This window comes from Gymnodraco acuticeps, unplaced genomic scaffold (assembly GCF_902827175.1).
Source record: "Gymnodraco acuticeps unplaced genomic scaffold, fGymAcu1.1, whole genome shotgun sequence".
Taxonomy (NCBI): domain Eukaryota; kingdom Metazoa; phylum Chordata; class Actinopteri; order Perciformes; family Bathydraconidae; genus Gymnodraco; species Gymnodraco acuticeps.
Genome location: NW_022990441.1, coordinates 4,011,873 through 4,029,512, shown reverse-complemented (window position 1 = coordinate 4,029,512; position 17,640 = coordinate 4,011,873).

The window sequence follows — 17,640 nt, the reverse complement described above, 5'->3', positions numbered from 1 at the left end:
TGGGGAGCCAGCAGGAGACGAGGTGCCGGAGTCGGCCGGTACGCCGACAAGACTCGGGGAGCTGGCGTCGGCTGGGGAGCGAGCAGAAGACAAGGTGCTGGAGTTGGCCGGTACACCGACAAGACTCGGGGAACTGGCGTCGGCTGGGGAGCCAGCCCTGTAGCCGAAACTGGAGTCGAGCCCATGGCTTCCCGGGCCGGTACTGTAGCCGGAATCATGGCTGTAAGGTCCGGTTCTGGAGCCGGAAACATGGCTGTAAGGTCCGGTTCTGGAGCCGGAAACATGGCTGTAAGGTCCGGTTCTGGAGCCGGAAACATGGCTGAATGGGCCGGCTCTGGAGCCGGAATCATGGCTGTAAGGTCCGGTTCTGGAGCCGGAAACATGGCTATAAGGTCGGTTCTGGAGCCGGAAACATGGCTGAATGGGCCGGCTCTGGAGCCGGAATTGAAGCCAGAATCATGGCTGCTGGGTCCGGCGCGGAAGCCTGGACCCTGGCTGTGTAAGCCAGGTAATCCAGTATGGACGCAAAGCTGCGTGGGCCGGTACTGGAGCATGGAGGCATGGCTGCTAGCTTGGCTTTGCGCCTCTTTCTCTTAGCAGCCGCCGGAAAGCTCCGTGGACCTCCATAAGCCAGACGAGTTCCAGCATACGACTCCTGGACAGGAGCAGGAACTGGGGCAGAAGCACTGGCTGACTCCAGACGGACCACACCGAGACGTGTGTAGTCAGCAGGCTGGAAATCACACACCCAGAGGAAGTTCAAAATCCAGCCAGGCAAGAACTTCACCAAGTCTGGTTTCTCCATAGCCAACCGGTGTGCCTCTACCAGAGCGGCCTCCCTCTGCCGAACACTGGACGCTCCACTCCACCAATCACAGCAGCAAGCCAAACAAAAGGAAAAATGCTGTAGCTCCACCTCAAATTGATCATCTGCTGGGTCCATTTCTGGTCGGTTCGTTCTGTCACGGTTTGTGTAGGAAACAGGACCCAAATGCAGACTTAAGTGACAAAAATAATTCCTTTATTTCAAGGCTACCATATCTAGACACAGAACAGAACACTCACCGCAGAATTACTCAAAAACACAAGACCAACCGACAAAGACAGACGGAAAAACCAGAACTTAAATACACCCAGGACTAATCAAACAAACACGAGACAGGTGAGGAGGTAGGAGAAAACACAGAGGCACCAGGTGAACACAATCGGGTAATCAGGGAGGGAAAACAGACAGAAAGCAACAGGCAGGAAACGGGGGTGAACAATTTACAAAATAAAACAGGAAACCCAAAGATAGAAAAAGACAAGACAAAACAACAACACAGACAGATCGTGACAATTGTTGTCCAAAAACACTACGAAACAGTGAGCAACATCATTGCACTGGGTATTGTGACATACGCATTAGTCATGTAGTTTATAGAGCCTGTCCCTGCACAGAATATATGTTCTTCCCCAACTAAAATCGGTCCACAAAAGAAATACAGTAAACACATGTGCTAAATGCTACAGTTCCCAGGGGTTTTAGGAAAGTGTACTTTATGTCTAGCCAGTGGCTTGACTCAGATGTAATTTTCATTTTTCCACTCAGTCACCTAACAACTTTGCCAGACTCTCAATAACTAGTCGATGGACTGCCAAAAAAAATGGTGCAGACGTCATAGTTCCTTATTTAGTTTATCTTGCTGTCTATTAAAGGGGACATATCATGCTATATTTGAACAATATATTGTAGGGCCATACCTATATAAAGTATATAAATATAGTTTTTTTTCAAAATACCAAACAGATCCTGCATTTTAGCCATGCCTCATTTCGCTCTATTTGCTCTTTCCAGCGCTGTTTTTGCAGGGGGCTAATTCTGTGAGCTGCAGCTGACCATGCCCCCCTGCAGGAGAGGGGAGCGTGCTTTGAGATCAGCTGCTATATAAGTGATGGGGCAGAAACCCTCCTTTTTACGCAGCGGTCCAGACATAGACATCAAACGGCGACACATATTCAGTTGCCAGTTACTTTGGCATTAGGGCAGAGATATCTAGATACTTTCCAAGGTTTGACATAATGAATTGTGCTACTTTTAAAGCAAGCAACGATGTTTTCAAATCTGTAATCAAAAAGCTCCTCAAAAACGCTATCGAAGCAGTTCCTGCCGTTGCTACGTTAGTTCAGACAGTAACAACGGACTATTTTTCTTAGCGGATGCATGTCAATTTAAATCAATACAACTATTTTTTAAATCAATAAAATAATTTTCTAAATCCATAAAAGCGTTTCAATTAATATTGGGAGTCATATCGTTACTTTGATGAGAATGTGGCCATGTAGTAAGCGGGATAATGTGCAGCGACGCGGTCATTATGGGGAAAAGAACACCGATGAAGGCACAGAAACAAATATGAACCAAAACATAGAATAATGCACTACTACGTTGTTGTTTCACTGCAGGTTGTGGATCATCTCCTCCTTGGCAATAAGATGTGTGGTCTAGATCTCTCCGCTTCGCGTCCTCCTGATCAGCCTGTCGGTGTTCTTTTCCCCATAATGACCGCGTCGCTGCACATTATCCCTTACATATGATTATATAGAGTTATTATTCATTTGTTTTAAAGCAGGAGGCGCAAACGCTTGCCTCGAGGAGGGAGAAAAAGAGCCACAGCGGAGAACAAACAGAAGGGCAACCATGGGAACCATGCGCGGGAAGTCTTCTTCGCTGCTTTTGTGGCAGACTACAGCGCCACTTACAGGCCTGGCATATGTACTACAGCGTCTCCAGCGCTTTCAAGCGGCAATGGCCGGCTGTGGTCCAACCTCTCATTCCCCTGATAGGTGGAGAATTGACCACTAAGTGGAGCACCCTTTTTGTGACGTAGAAAATAATTCAAATCTGGATCAGTCTGTATCAGATCCATTACAGCCCCTTTTTTTTTTAGAGATTTGGGTATAGAGGAAAAGAGAGAGGGTTGTATTTTCTGACACTTGGTGAGTTCCCTGACACACCGGGGACACATATTCATGTATAAAATACGTACAAGAGTGCATTTTGCATGATAGGTCCCCTTTAAATGGATTAGGGAAAGAAACACAAAACATAAATTGTTCTTCCCAGTAAAAAGATTGTTGTTCTTAGTCCTTCAGGACATTTACATGTTTTGGCCCAAAGTAGGTTGTTAATATGAAAAACAAATTGTCATTACATTTTATACAGACAATCATGATTCCTAAATAATTATTTGCTATAAAAACTGAGATCCCCAGACGTTTTATCTGGCACCATCGTCAGGTTTCACCACCGTATCATCAAAGAAGAGCAATTGGCATTATGCATTTAAAACAAGCAGGTTTTTATTTAAGTACCACAGATGTGTGGGGACGTTGTAAAGCACTGAAAGGCAGTCTAATAAATTGTCATTCTGGTGTTGTCATGGGAATTTGTTGACAGTAAAATAAATATAAAGTGACATCACACCAGCATTATCATCATAGTGTAAAACTGCTGCCTTTTCTCACTTGTTCCTTTTAGTAGGCTTTTAGTGCTTTGCTACAACTGGAAGACTTACCACAATCCTTCATTAGTTGTAGAAGCTTCTTGGCCTAGAAAAACATAAACAACAGATATACTGTGGGTGGTTAAGAGAATCACAAAGTGAGAGCGAAGAGAGAATACAATTAAACTAAACTATAACATGTTGATAGGTCATTTATTAGAATATAAATGACAAATTGATTATTATTATTATTACATGGATTCATTCAAGAAAAAGAAGTGTGATGCTAATGTGGAAGTAAAAATCTAAATTAATTAAAAGGAAAACCACTGCGAGCCTGAGAGACGAGAGAAGCTTAACTTTTTCATTACTTTCACAGATACTTGTTTTGCTTGTACACTCAGGCAAAGTAATTATGAATTTTTTGTTGCGATTATAGAGGAAAGTGGTATCCAATGTCCACACAAGAAATTAGCTGCTGTCTGCTTCCAGGATTCATGTTTATTTCATAGGTCTGTTTAATTGTACATCTTCCTGTGCAATGAGTGTTTGCATTTTGCTCATTACAGTTGAGATACAGTAGGATTTACAGCATTCATGGCAACCTTCCATCTATTTTAATTGTCACATTTTAATCAGATGGTACAGTACAGCAGTTTTGGGGAGGAAGGACGAAGCGTGAGGCCAAGATGTTCTGAATATAGGAGTAGGAGGAAGAGATGTAAGATACCTAATTTATTCCGGAAATGTATAATTTTCTCGTTTCTAGTTTCTTCGCAGATACTTCCTTAATGAAAAGGATCTCATGCAAGGCTTTGTGAGAACCGGGAGCTAGAGAGGAATTAAGACGGAGAGAACAGAAAGCAGTCTGAGAATTGTGAAGCTCAAGGTCACCCATTGTTGGACCTGCCAAGCCGAGCAGCATGTTGACAGTATGACGGGGCACTGTGGAGCTGCCTGTGCATTGTCAAACAAGCTTGTTAGCCTTATGGCCGCTCATCGCTGAGTAAAAGAGTGTTTGTCTGCAATTAATTCTTTTAGAAGTTTTCATTTATCCCGTTCCCTGTGTTTGAAATTATTGCAGACTGATTTAAAATTGAAAAAGCTTTTCCTTTGGTGTGTTGGAGTGATTACACACAATGCAGAGGCCAAATGGAGAAGTAGCTGTTTACAGTTTGATTTAATCTATAATTGTTATAGTTGTTGGATTGCTTTTTATTACATTTTTGCTCAAATAAAGTGTTGCATATTTGATATAACTATCTGTTTCCCTGTTTTAAAAAAAGAAAATGGGTCATACTGTAGATGGAACACCCAGAGAGATATGGCGGTATCCTGGCTGATACAAGGGAAGATTTCATCATATAGTTGAACTTCGAGATAGAGCAGACAGCCTATTCTCGAGATTAACAGCAGATACAAATACAACTATTACAGTCCTGCAGAACATAAACAAGCCAAATTCATGTGCCATATTGTTGTTGATGGCAGCCACAGTGTTGCATGTGACTTACTGGCTAGATTGTGCTGCAGATTGAAGACTTTCCGCAATTCAAAGCCCTCACTGCTGGTTTAATCAGATCCATTTGGGACCAATACTGCGGAGGGTCTCACATCATGTAACAGGGCTTTTAATTATCATCCCTTTGTCACTTCTGTCAGCTCATTCAACTTACCGCGAGGCAGGGAGATGAACCATGGTTGGTTATGTGGATTCTTTCACATTCTAAATAAATACACAAACACATGCAATATATTGAAATGAATGACTACTATGACTCCCTTGAAAAGAGATCAATGATCTCAAGGGTTACACCTGGGTAAATAAAGGCTTGAAATTAAATGAAATGACTAACAGTGTTTACAAAAACACCACTGTCAGGCACATGTCATGATGTGAATAACATTCCAAAAGTAATTATGGTAGTGTATGTGTTTATATGCATTTTAAGGAATTGTTTGTATTTTCAGAACTATGATTATTTGCTTTCTTTCTCAAATTGTTCTTAAATTCATACCGTACTCATGAGTAAAACACAAAATCTCAGCCAGCAGCTGGTAGGTCTGAAAGGCCTTGAGAGACTGGAAACAGCTAACATGGCTCATTCCCAAGGTAACACAATCATCCTTCCAGTATTTCCAAAGTTTACTAATTAAAAAGTCTGGTTTGATCAATACATTCAAAAGCCGAAGTGTACAAAATATGTGATTTTACATCGGTTATGTGTTTCACTTAAAGATCACGTATCATGCTATTTTTAGGCATATGTTATGGGTATCAGATATATATACCAAACAGATCCTGCATTTTAGACATCCCTCATATCCCTCTATTTCAGCCCTGGCCCCGCCCCCTTTTGAGCATGCAGGCACACTGTGAATTCTGTGAGAGCAGGCTGTCTGATCTGCTCAGATGCAGCTAGATGCTGCCGTGATTAAACGCCATATCATGTTCAAAACCACTTCAAGGATTATTTCGGAAACAGTATAGAGCTCGAATGCTTCTTTTCTTGCAGATTTACCACAAAGTGAGTTCCTTTTTTTATTTCCTGCTTTTTTACACATGCTCTCTCCAGTACAGATTAGCTCTGAGTGTTAGCGATGCTTGCTAATGTAAACAAAGACCAAATTACGTCCAAAACACGTCACGTATTGTTTCTGATAGTGACGTTTCTGATAGGGCTGTGGGTGTAAAGCTAGCCCACATTTACGATATTACGTCATATCGGACGCAAATCTGGTTCAGCTCCGTTGTACCCCCATTCTTAGAGATATGGGTACAGAGGAAAAGAGAAAGGGTTTTATTTTCTGACACTTTGTGAGTTCCCTGGCACACCGGGGATAAAATACTTTAAAAAGTGCATTTAGCATGATAGGACACCTTTAAACTCAGAAGGTTGCCTGGCAACCTCACAGCGACAACAAGACTCAATAATTGCACAATTAGACATACAAGATACAACATGTTAATTAGTGAGCTTGAGATGAGCTGGAAGGTGGATTGTGTTACCTTTGGAAAGGGTCAATGTTTTCAGTCTGTATGCCAAGCTCAGCTAACTGTGTCCGCTTATCTGTAAAGAACAGATGTGGAGGAGCATTGATCCTCTCATCGAACTCTGAAGGAAGTTATTATGTTTCTTTCCCAACATGTGAAGCTATTAATTTAACAGGTAAACATGCTAATGTAGTCACATTGGGATGTATATACCAGCATTTGTGGCAGGGTAAAGATAATACACTCAAAGTATGCTCCTAGTTGCAACGAATAGTACATGCATGGACTGTTATGAGGTTAAAATAGGGTTTAAAAGATCATAGTTTACATACATACTATTGACTAAACTAAACAATGTAGGTACTGTCGTTAACATCTGTAACATGTTAGAGAATGGCCTGTTCTTACTTGTTCAGTTAGTATATAAAACAATGTGAATGTATGTGACTTTCTGTTCCTTTTAGTGCAAAGCAATTAATCGTGAACATCTGCACTGGATTTACAGGATTTGCTGGATTTAACGCTCTTAGGGTTCTAGTGAAAAGGAATCTAACTTCGATACAACCAACGTTAATATCTAGGCCGTCTCCGATACCGACCTCCGGTGCTGATAAGGCTTCGGTGAACGGCCGTCCAATCTTTTTAGGACTAAACCCCCCAGAATCTACACGCAAGATCAACGTAATCTGTTTAGGGGGGGGTTTACAGCCTGGCCTCTAACACCAAACTGCCCGTCGTATCCCTATTTTAGGCACTCCAGCCACGGATGTCCGACCACTAGGATAGCAAAACGGAGTGTATAGTGTAGTAGGTGTTGGTGGGCTGGTAGAACCCCAGAGCAGTATCAAAACTGCCCCTGGAGGGGAAACCCTGTGTCGTTGGGAGACCCCTTGGTAATTAGGGCAGCTTCAGGACCCACAATCCCTAACCCCCAATTTTGATCCCCAGTTATACCAATCAAAACAATGCAAATGTAATATCAAACATAGCCAGAGTCATAACATTAATGTCACAGCAGTGACACTACCAGCCAGAGTTAAATATTAATATCACAGCAGTGATATCACCACATCAGCAGAGCATATGTCATATTTCAACATCAATCAAAACCACATCAACCACAGTAACCAATGTGAAACAATAGTTACACTGATACCTTCAGAAACCACGAGAGAGACCAGGAGTTGGGTCGAAATGTACAAAGTACAAACCGGTTTTATTAAGGTTTTAACAAAAATTGAGGATTAAAAGAATCCTTAAAAAATAACAAAGACACAAAGTCAAAATACAAAAGCAACAGGTTCACAAGTTAAATGTCCTAAAAAAGCCGTCTAAAAGAGCCCAAGCCCAGGGCTTGGGCCTCAGAAAACTTCCCCCAAGCTCTCAAGTTCTCAAGCTCTCAAGCTCTCAAGCCTCCAAGCCTCAAAAGCCTAAAAAAAACCTTTCTCTTCACACATCACCTTTTATAGTCTCTTGCCTCCTCCCTCTCTGCATCAGGTGGTTTCCCCTTTTCTATCTTTGAGGGAGAAGGAGGTCACATATGTTCAACTTTTACTTAATGAACAATTACAAATGTAAAGTTAAAATAAAACAAATAAAGACTTATAGTAATAATATGCAATTTTAACAAGAGGGAATATGAACATTTTTCATGAAAGCAGAACACATTGTCAATGTCATGTTTTAGAATCAAGTTTTTTCTTTAAATGTTTCAATTTCAAATATACAAACTTTATACTTTAATTCATTAACAGAGACTTCATTTATTAACCGAGGCAACAGAAGCAGTTTGTCTCTATGATTCGCTGGCCCAGGAAGTTGATTCAAATCTGTGTGTAGGCCGCCTGCATCCTGTGCCTCATTGTCTTCGTACCCATTGTAACCGCTCTCAAGGTGTCAAAAACCACAAGCGCCTTCTCAGAATTGTGGCTGGAACTTGTACGCTTTTATTGCCCCAGTTAGCATAGGTCAAAAGTTCAGAATGTTCTATCTAGTTTCACATGCCTGGTTTCACATGTCTGAAAATACATGATGGAAACATACATCCTTTCTATTTACAGCCAATGTAGCATCTTTTTATCAATGGTAAGCTTAATAGAGGTAGGTGAGGTAAAGGTCAGGTCTGACACGGCCACTTAAACAGCAGAACTGTCAACACTAGATTAATTGAGATCGTATAGTTAATGTTGACAGCCGTAGTTTTCAATCAAACACAGTGCACAGGGCTATATTTTGAGCACTTAAACCCTCTAAACTTTCTCTGCTGTTGCTTGAGTCTTTACCTACCTAAGAAGCAAAACAAAACATCATCTATAGTCCAACCTTTATGCTGAGACTTTGTTTTGAACACTTACCCTGTCTGTTGAAATAAGAAACACACAACCTTTTTGTTTGTCACAGTCACAGCGTGTGCCCCCTGGTCTTCAGGCAGGGGTGTGGGGCAAAAGAGAACAAATACCATGTGAAAGGAAAAGCTAAAAATGGGGAGATTTTTTCGAAATTCCCTTTAGTTTTTCTCTAAGCTTTTTTGCATCACTGAGGCTGCAAAAACATGGCTTCTGCATTCAGTTTCCATAAATCTCAAGTGAAATTTAGTTTAGTCTTCAATGAAGATGTGTGTTTCACATTTTAAATCTCAAATATATTACTTCTATTGCTGAGGTCTCTTGGAGGTTTATGCACAAGGGGGGAAAGTTAGAGAAAGCTTATTGTCCAAAATATGATCATCTATGTGTTTACAATTGTATGTTTCAGTCAGTCCTTACATTTTGTTAAAATAAATCACATGAATGTTTTTGGCTCAGTCTTTGATCTGAACGTATTTTGCCCCCAGTACTGTGCTGCATGCAACTGCCCAGATTCACTATTTTGTACCTCTTTCTGAACAAGTTAAATGTTACTTCAGCTGCAGTGGATGAAGACAATTAGCTGGTGAGTCTTTTGCAACAGTCTACACAGAATGATGCACTTCAGCAAACATGATGACAACAATGATTAAACTAAAAAGCATCAATTAAAAAAGGGTGTTACTTTTTTCCGAATTCCTTAGTTTCCAGCTGTGGCCATGTTTTGGTTCACACATTTTTCATCATATTTTGTCAGTAAGTCCTGTTCCATTATAAACTGTACATGGTGAAAAGCAAAAGCAAAATAAACATTTTTAAAGGTAGTAATTTTTCTTCTGTTCAGCAAGAACATGTTATCTACCGACCGTACTCAATGCGTCAGGTTGGGTAGTACTGTCTCTGAGCCTGTCACCTTGGAGAAGGGAGTTCCACAGGGCTCTATTTTGGGGCCCTTGCTCTTTTTATTATATGTAAACAATATTTGTAATCAGATGCAATTTTCTACCTATCATATGTATGCTGATGACACTATTGTATACTCATGTGCTGCTTCTCTGGATATGGCCGTTTCCAATTTAAAATCTGATTTTATCACGCTGCAGCATGCACCTCTTGATTCCAAACTGCTATTGAACAGTAAGAAAATCAAAGCAATGCTTTTTATTCCCAAGTCAGCGTCCTCTTGCCTCTCTATTGACACCCTTGATGGTGTCTCTGTTGAGTTGGTCAATACCTACAAATATCTGGGCTTTTGGTTGGATAGTAATCTGAACTTTAAATACCATATTGTAGTTCTAAGAAAGACATTGAAATTCACTCTTGGCTTCCTTTTCAGACTTAAATGTTGTTTTTCAACTTCATCCCGTAAAAGGTTGGTCTCTGGCTTATTCCTGTCCCAGCTGGACTACAGTGATACCATTTATAGATTTGCCTGTCCCACTGTTTTGGCCAAACCTCACCCACTCTACCATGCTGCACTGCGTTATATATCAAATGCACCCTATAGGACTCACCATTGCAAACTGTATAGCCTAACTGAATGGTCCTCACTTACTATGCGTAGGATGCAGTATTGGTTTTTATTAATGTATAAATCCATTTTAGGAAAGCTTCCACTGTACATATGTGCCAGATTTGCTCCGGTTTGTGACTCTTACAACCTCAGATCCGATGCCTGGATACGGTTCCAGGTACCTGCTGTGCGGAATGGGGCTGGAACAAGGAGTCTTTTTTATTATGGTCCTTGGTCTTGGAATGACCTTCAATCACGCCTCAAACTGACGGCACTTGTCTCAATAGCATGTTTTAAATTGAAGTTGTCTGAGGTCCTTACCACCAGCTGCTCTTGCAGTAATAAGTAGTACACCTTTCTTACTGTCCTAATGTGCACAATGTAGTGTCTGCTTTTTCGTCTTTTGTTTTCTTAGTTATGTTCTCTGTATTTTATATGTTTGTGTAATGTGTTATGTGTAACGTTGCTGCCTTCTTGGCCAGGTCAGCATTGTAAATGAGATTTTATCTCAATGCTTTTTTATCTGGTTGAATAAAGGTTAAATAAAAAAATAAAAATGAGCAATTACTGACATGTTGCTGATTATTTGAATACATTCAAGTGAGTTGGTTCCTGTGCTTGGCATCACTTAATGAAGATGCCAAGGTTTGGACTCTTCTACTTTTGGGAAAACGTTGGTCCATAAAATAAAAGGAGAAACAAACAAAAAACAATAAAGGAAGGAAAGCAAAAGACGAGCCGATGGATGAGAGCCTGATGGTGCGGAAAGACTGGAGGACGAACAGACAAACAGAGAACCTCTGGTAATGAAGGCAGTAGGAGTTGAAGTACCCTCAGAAGCAGGATGAGGATCTTTATTTTTAAGAAGCCAACTCTTGACTATAATTGGGAGATAGTGAGTGCAGAGAAGTGAGTCTCAGATGTGATCATTAGCCCAAGTGGGGAGGTTTCTCACCTGAGTAAGAGAGGGGAGGAGAAAGAACAATGAGCATAGATGGAAAGACAAGTATGGCCAGAGGGAGAGACTATTTTAGATCAACATGAAGTTACCAAAGTGCAAAATCACGAGTGGAGAGGTGGAGGAAGAAGGAATATAACGGTCAGACTTGACAAAGATAGGAAATACCCAAGACTAATCGGATTCATCCAGGACACCTACTGACTCCATCCACTACACTGTGAGGAGAAAATATAGAGTACCACCATTCATCTATGTCAGAAAGCGCTGTTGGGAGCATATGGTGCTCCTTCTGCAGGATTGTATGGCAAAATGAGAAATGGGGCCATCGGTGCTTCATTGCTATACCTGCTGGCCGCAGATTGGTGAAGGCAGCGACTGGATACAGTTTGAGAGATGGATGCTCAAGTGTAGATCAAAGGGATGTGCTTTCACAGTGTGCCAACTTCATTTGTTGGATGAGTGGTATCGGCTTTGACACCAAAACAAAAGAACAAAACCACTGCCAATCGCTGTCTCAATTACCGCTTGTTGAATTAAATACCTTTTTCTCATGGGGAATCGGCATGCGGCACGGCACTCTCAAGCAGACGTCTGAAACAGTAATTACTGTCTGAAAACGTTTGTGTTACAGGTTTGCCTTGATGGAACAGACATCAGCCAGGTAGTGGATACTGAGAAAGGTAGGCCTACTGTAGAAATTGAGACTTTTTAATTTGCTGGGAGTTGCTACTGTTCTTCTGTTGATGTTAGTAAAGACCTCTTAATGTAGACTCATTTTCTATTTCCGCACATGTTAAACACAAAAGATTTCACATGTAAGTATAGAGGCTTTGAGGTTATCTAAAAGCCCCTTTCACAGAGCAAGTAACATACTGTATATATTTTTATTTTGAGTAATTAAAAACGTTTTTTAATTGATTAATAACAAGACTAGTCATCAATTCTTTAGATTTTATATGGTAAAAAGAAGGTACTTGCCCAACACTAAATATGTGATACCAAAGCACAACAGTCAGAAAAAAGTTTTAGCATTTCTTCTCTTAATCTACTTGATTTGTTGCCATCTATTACTCAAAGGAAAAGCCTTAACCGCTGGGCAGAGTCTCAGACTGTCACATCTACCCCCTGACCACATGGCCTTCTTTAATTAGCTACAAGTAGATCCACCGCTCCGGCTAAATATTTTATTCGGAAGTAAAGGTCACAGTCGAGCTTCGAATAGGATGTTATTTGTGAAAATGTTTTTAATTTATGCCTGCAATTATCAAAGCCAGGCACTGTGACCAAAATATATACAATTCTGCATTACTCAAGGAAAACTGATGGAGAGAATTTCTGGGAGCACAGACCTCTGTGAATGTGTCAGCAAACAACAAGCACATGAGAAATGGACAAATGATCCGTGTCTAAAACACAGCAGCCCATTCCACCTACATTACTGGCAGTGTAACTGAAGCATGCACAGTTGGTGTCAAAGGCCACACATTGATTTCCATGATAGGGTAATGGCTGCACATGCTGGTTTAGACTTACCTGCTTACATTACAATGTTGCTCTTCTCAGCCTCGGCCCTTTCATGTGCTGGCTTCAGACCGTTCATTTGCCGCCTTTCAGCAACAAGAATGTACGGTGCAATCGCCCTCCTCATCTGCATTTTTTTTTGTTATTCATCACCCTAAAATACTGAGAAGCTGTGATCTGCATTTACATAAGGAGTCTGAACCAGGCAAATGGTCTCCTTGCCGAGGGTGTGTTGGTGTTCCCAAGCACTGTCTCCTCAGACTCTACATACGCATCCTCAGGCAGCCTATGTACTGCTTGCTTTCGTCAATGGAGCCTGTCATCTTCAAAACTGTCACACCGTCTATCTCTTTCTCACTCTACGTTTCTCTCTTTTCTTTTTTGATCTCTCTTTCCCCTCTCTCACATCACCATGTGCTACCTCCACTGTCACTGTTTGGTGTATTTTTGTGTCTTGTCTTTATCTCCCTTGCACTCTTCTGTGTTCCTCTCTGTGCCATCTCTACAGCACTGCACTATCTTTTCATATTGAGTCTATAACAGTGTGTCTTCTCAGATACGCTGATACTGTTTGTGAAGTTTAACGTTGCACCATCGAGTAAACACAGCCATTGGGAGATTTCAGAGTAGTATCCTATCAAGAGCGTGGTGTTAATGAGTCCTAAGTGTCTTGTTTGATTGCTGTACAAAGCATTGAACTATCACTGCCCTACCGCTGCCATATGAACGATGTGAGGCAGGAGAAGATGGGGAACGATGCAGAAAGGAGTCAAAGAGATAGGAGGAGAAGATAATGGAGAGATAAGAAGCTGGGATGGGCAAGGGGCAGTGGCGGCGCTAGGGGGTGGCTACTTGGGCTCAAGCCCCGGATGTTTTCTGAAAAGCCCCGGATGTTTCACTTAAAAAAAAAATCGTCATCGAAGCAGGCCACAAGCTGCAGCAGCAGCAGTATCAGCAGCAGCAGTATCAGCAGCTGACAACAATGTAATCACCAGCAGTCAAGAAATGGATGATGTTTCAAGTTTGTGAATCTAATGGTGATATCTGCACTCTGGCTGACTGAGTAAGAAGTGAAAAAGAGTGATGTAACGTTAATGTTATAGCTAGTAAACATGGAGCAACCACACTAAGTATACCCTTATATGTTAGTATGTATACAACATGACTAAAAATTAGATAAGATGTAACGTTAACCCTTCATAACTCAGTCTACTTTTAAGACACTAAAATAACGTATTCCAATTTTTATTTTGTTTTCACGTGTGGAATTATACCGGCTCTCGTTTCAGTACACATAACAACAGAACTGACAGGCAACCCTTTGAATCAGACTCCGATTGGCTGTGACTGCATCCACTCAGAGTGTCCGATTCAGAAACGTGACTCTTACGGCCCGTCCACACAGCGGCGTGCGTTGACGCTTGCCGGCGGGCGTGTCTGACACTCGATCAACAACCAATCACATGAATCTCCCGCCCCTGACACACAAGCAGCGGTTTGATTGGCTAGAGCTTGGACTGGCATATGATTCGATTGGCTGAGTGGACAGGCCGTAACGGCCCGTCCACACAGCGGCGTGCGTTGACGCTTCCAACGCTTCTGCCCATTCACTTTGAATGGGGTGACGTCACTTTTAGCCGAACTGCATCGTGGGAAGCGACACGGAGCGTTGCTGGCGTGGCTCGTTGCAAAAGTTGAGCAATGCTCAACTTTTGACGCCTCGGCAGAAGCGTCAGCCAATCGAATCATATGTTTTTTTCTCATACAAGATGGCTGATGGTGTGTGTTATGGCTCGGTAGCTCCCGATTCAAACCACCGGCCTCGACTAAAACCTACAATATATAAGACTGTTGACGGCCTAGTTATTGTAGAGGATGAGTTACTCAACTTCCTGGCGGTTAAAATTAAAACTATGACCCAGGACGAGCTAGTCCTTGTAGCCTCTAACACCTTCGATTCCGAATGGATCGAGACTTCTAAAAAGACGTTGTTTGAACTCTGTCCTGAAACCAAGCAGCGGTGTGTGGCCTTTAAAGGCAACCAGAAGGATGCAAACAATATTAAAAGCTGCCTAAAAGTGCTAAATGAATGCGGTGAAAACATCCCCCGTTTTGTCTCCCACTACCTGGATGAGCTGCCGCCTGTTACGTTTAACAACCTGGATGTGTCCAACCTGCTGAGCAAGATGGAGCGACTGCACAGCGAGGTTTGCGCATTAAGACACGTAGTGGAAGTTCAGGCAGATATTGGTGAGGACCTGCGTGCTGTGGCTGCGACCATGGACAGCAGAGTTGCTGCCGTAGAACGCCAGTTGGAGCCGAGTCATGGTGGAGGACTGGCTGTACCAAGTGACGCTGAAACTACCTGTGGGAGTGCCCAGGGTGATGGTGCGGTGTTGGTGAAGGATGCGAGCCCCCCCGGCTCTACTACTGATGTAGTACATCCCAACTGTGTTGACCCGCTCGCTGCGTCAGGGACCGTGAGTGCCTGTGTGAGCCCTGGAGGAACTGCGGTAAATTCGCAGGTCTGGAGTCAAGTTGTGAAACAGGGCCGAGGTCGGAGGAATAGGGCAGAGGGCCAGTCTGCCTTATCTAAACAGCTTGTTGGGAAACCTGAACGGAGGATGCCTAAGCCTATTGTTGGCACTGCTGCACAAGGGAATATCAAAGTGATCCGTACGAAGTTGGTGAGTGTTTTTGCTACCAAATTCTCGCCAGACCTTGATGCTGAGACACTGTCCGAATATCTAACTGAACAACTCGGCCGTGACATTAACTGTCACCGTATTGACACTGCAAGCAGCAGATATAGCTCGTTTAAAGTGTGTGCTGAGTGCAATGAAGTTGCGGAGATGTTTAACCCAGAACTCTGGCCTGAAGGCTCAGTTGTGAGAAGATACTATGAACCACGTAAAGCGGAGGTGATAGGGGCTAGCAGAGCTAGACCTTTTGCTGGTGCGAGGGTACTGAATGGGGCTACGGCTGAGCTGCTTAGCTAAACGTTATGCGGGTTGGATCATTTAACTGTCGCGGGCTGCGCCTGGGCAACAGCGTTGCTGATAGGATCCGACGTGTAGTGGTGGACAACTTGCTACAAAAATGTGACATTTTATGCTTGCAAGAAACTTTCTTACCAAAGCAGGACTTGGGAAAGTTGAACTCTCTTAATGACAATTTTCACGGGGCTGGTGAGCAGTGGCGGCGGGTCATTAGGGGCAGGTGGGGCACAGCCCCACCTAGTGTCAGAAGAAAGTATTACAAATAATGATTACAAAAAAATACTAAAAAATAAATAAAAAAACATATAAAATATATTTTAAGGTCATGTTTAATAATCTGATTCGTCTGTACATTTCTGTTTTAGTCTGTGTTCTTCTAATTAGTGTCTAGAGTGCCGTTTTGAGCTGTTTAGAGCCATGTGGGACAAAACCCGATCCTGCCCCTCCCTCTCACAGTCTAAGTGAACGGTGATTGTAAAAACTACACTGCGCATGCTCAGAGTATTTTTCTATTTAATGTGTGTGGCAAAAAAATAATGACCGTAGGGGCATAGAGCTCCCATCCCCACCATACGTCATCTCACATAATTCAGAATTGATTGGCTGTAAGTACTCACGTGTGCAGTGCTGCGAAACGTCACGTGTAGTTTGAAGAGGAGACGAGAGAGCAGCATATAGCTAACATCACCAGCTATTAAAAGAAGTAAAAAACTGAAAGAAAATGAATGAAGTTGACCATTTACTGGAGCACACATTTGAGACACTTAGTCTCGGAGAGAAACTGGAGGTAAAGCGCCTCGGTGCCCACCATCCACCGGATTTCCAAATGGTCCAGACTGCGGGCAAAGTTAAACGTGGGTTTAACGCTGAGTGGTTTGCTAAAAATAAATGGCTAACGGCGAGCATCCAGAAGAATTCCCTCTTTTGCTTTCCTTGCCTGCTTTTTGGTGAAGATCAAGGTACTTGGTCGAGGACAGGTTACAAGGACTTAAAGCATCTTTCGGAGAGGACAATGAAGCATGAGAGCAGCAACAGTCATTTGGAAAATGCCGTAAAATTGGGATTACTTGGAAGGGTGAATGTTGCAGCTCAGATTGACAGCGCCTACAGACGCGGCATTGATTCTCATAATAGGAAGGTGGAAGAAAACAGGTACGTGCTTGGTCGGATCATCACCTGTATTAAACTGTGTGGGAAATGTGAGACAGCACTGCGGGGCCACAACGAGTCGGCGGACTCTCTGAATCCAGGGATATTCAGGTCAATTTTCGAGACAATGTGTGAGGGCGATTCCAGGCTTCAACGGCACTACGAAGCTCAGCTTGTTTTCAAAGGGACATCAAGCACCATACAGAATGAACTCTTGGACTGCATGTATGATGTGTACAGGGAGGAAATAGCCAAGCAAGTGGACAACACATCATTTGTTGCCGTTCAGGCCGACGAGACAACCGATGTCTCCTCTAAATCGCAAATGGTGATTGTGCTGCGATACATTATGCCTGACCTCACAGTTACAGAGCGTTTTTTGGAGTTTGTGGAAGTAAAGGACAAAACTGGTGTAGGTCTCTCTAACAGCATCAAGGCTGTTCTGGAACCCCTGAAGCTGAAAGAAAAGCTAATCGCTCAGACCTATGACGGGGCGGCCGTCATGAGCGGTAACGTGCGCGGGGTACAGACGGTGATGAAGGAGACGTACCCAAACGCTCAGTTTGTTCACTGCTACGCCCACCAACTGAACCTGACCCTGCAGCAACTGTGTTCAGCAAGGATGAGCATCCTGAAGGTGTTTTTTGCAGATCTAACTGCTTTTTCCACTTT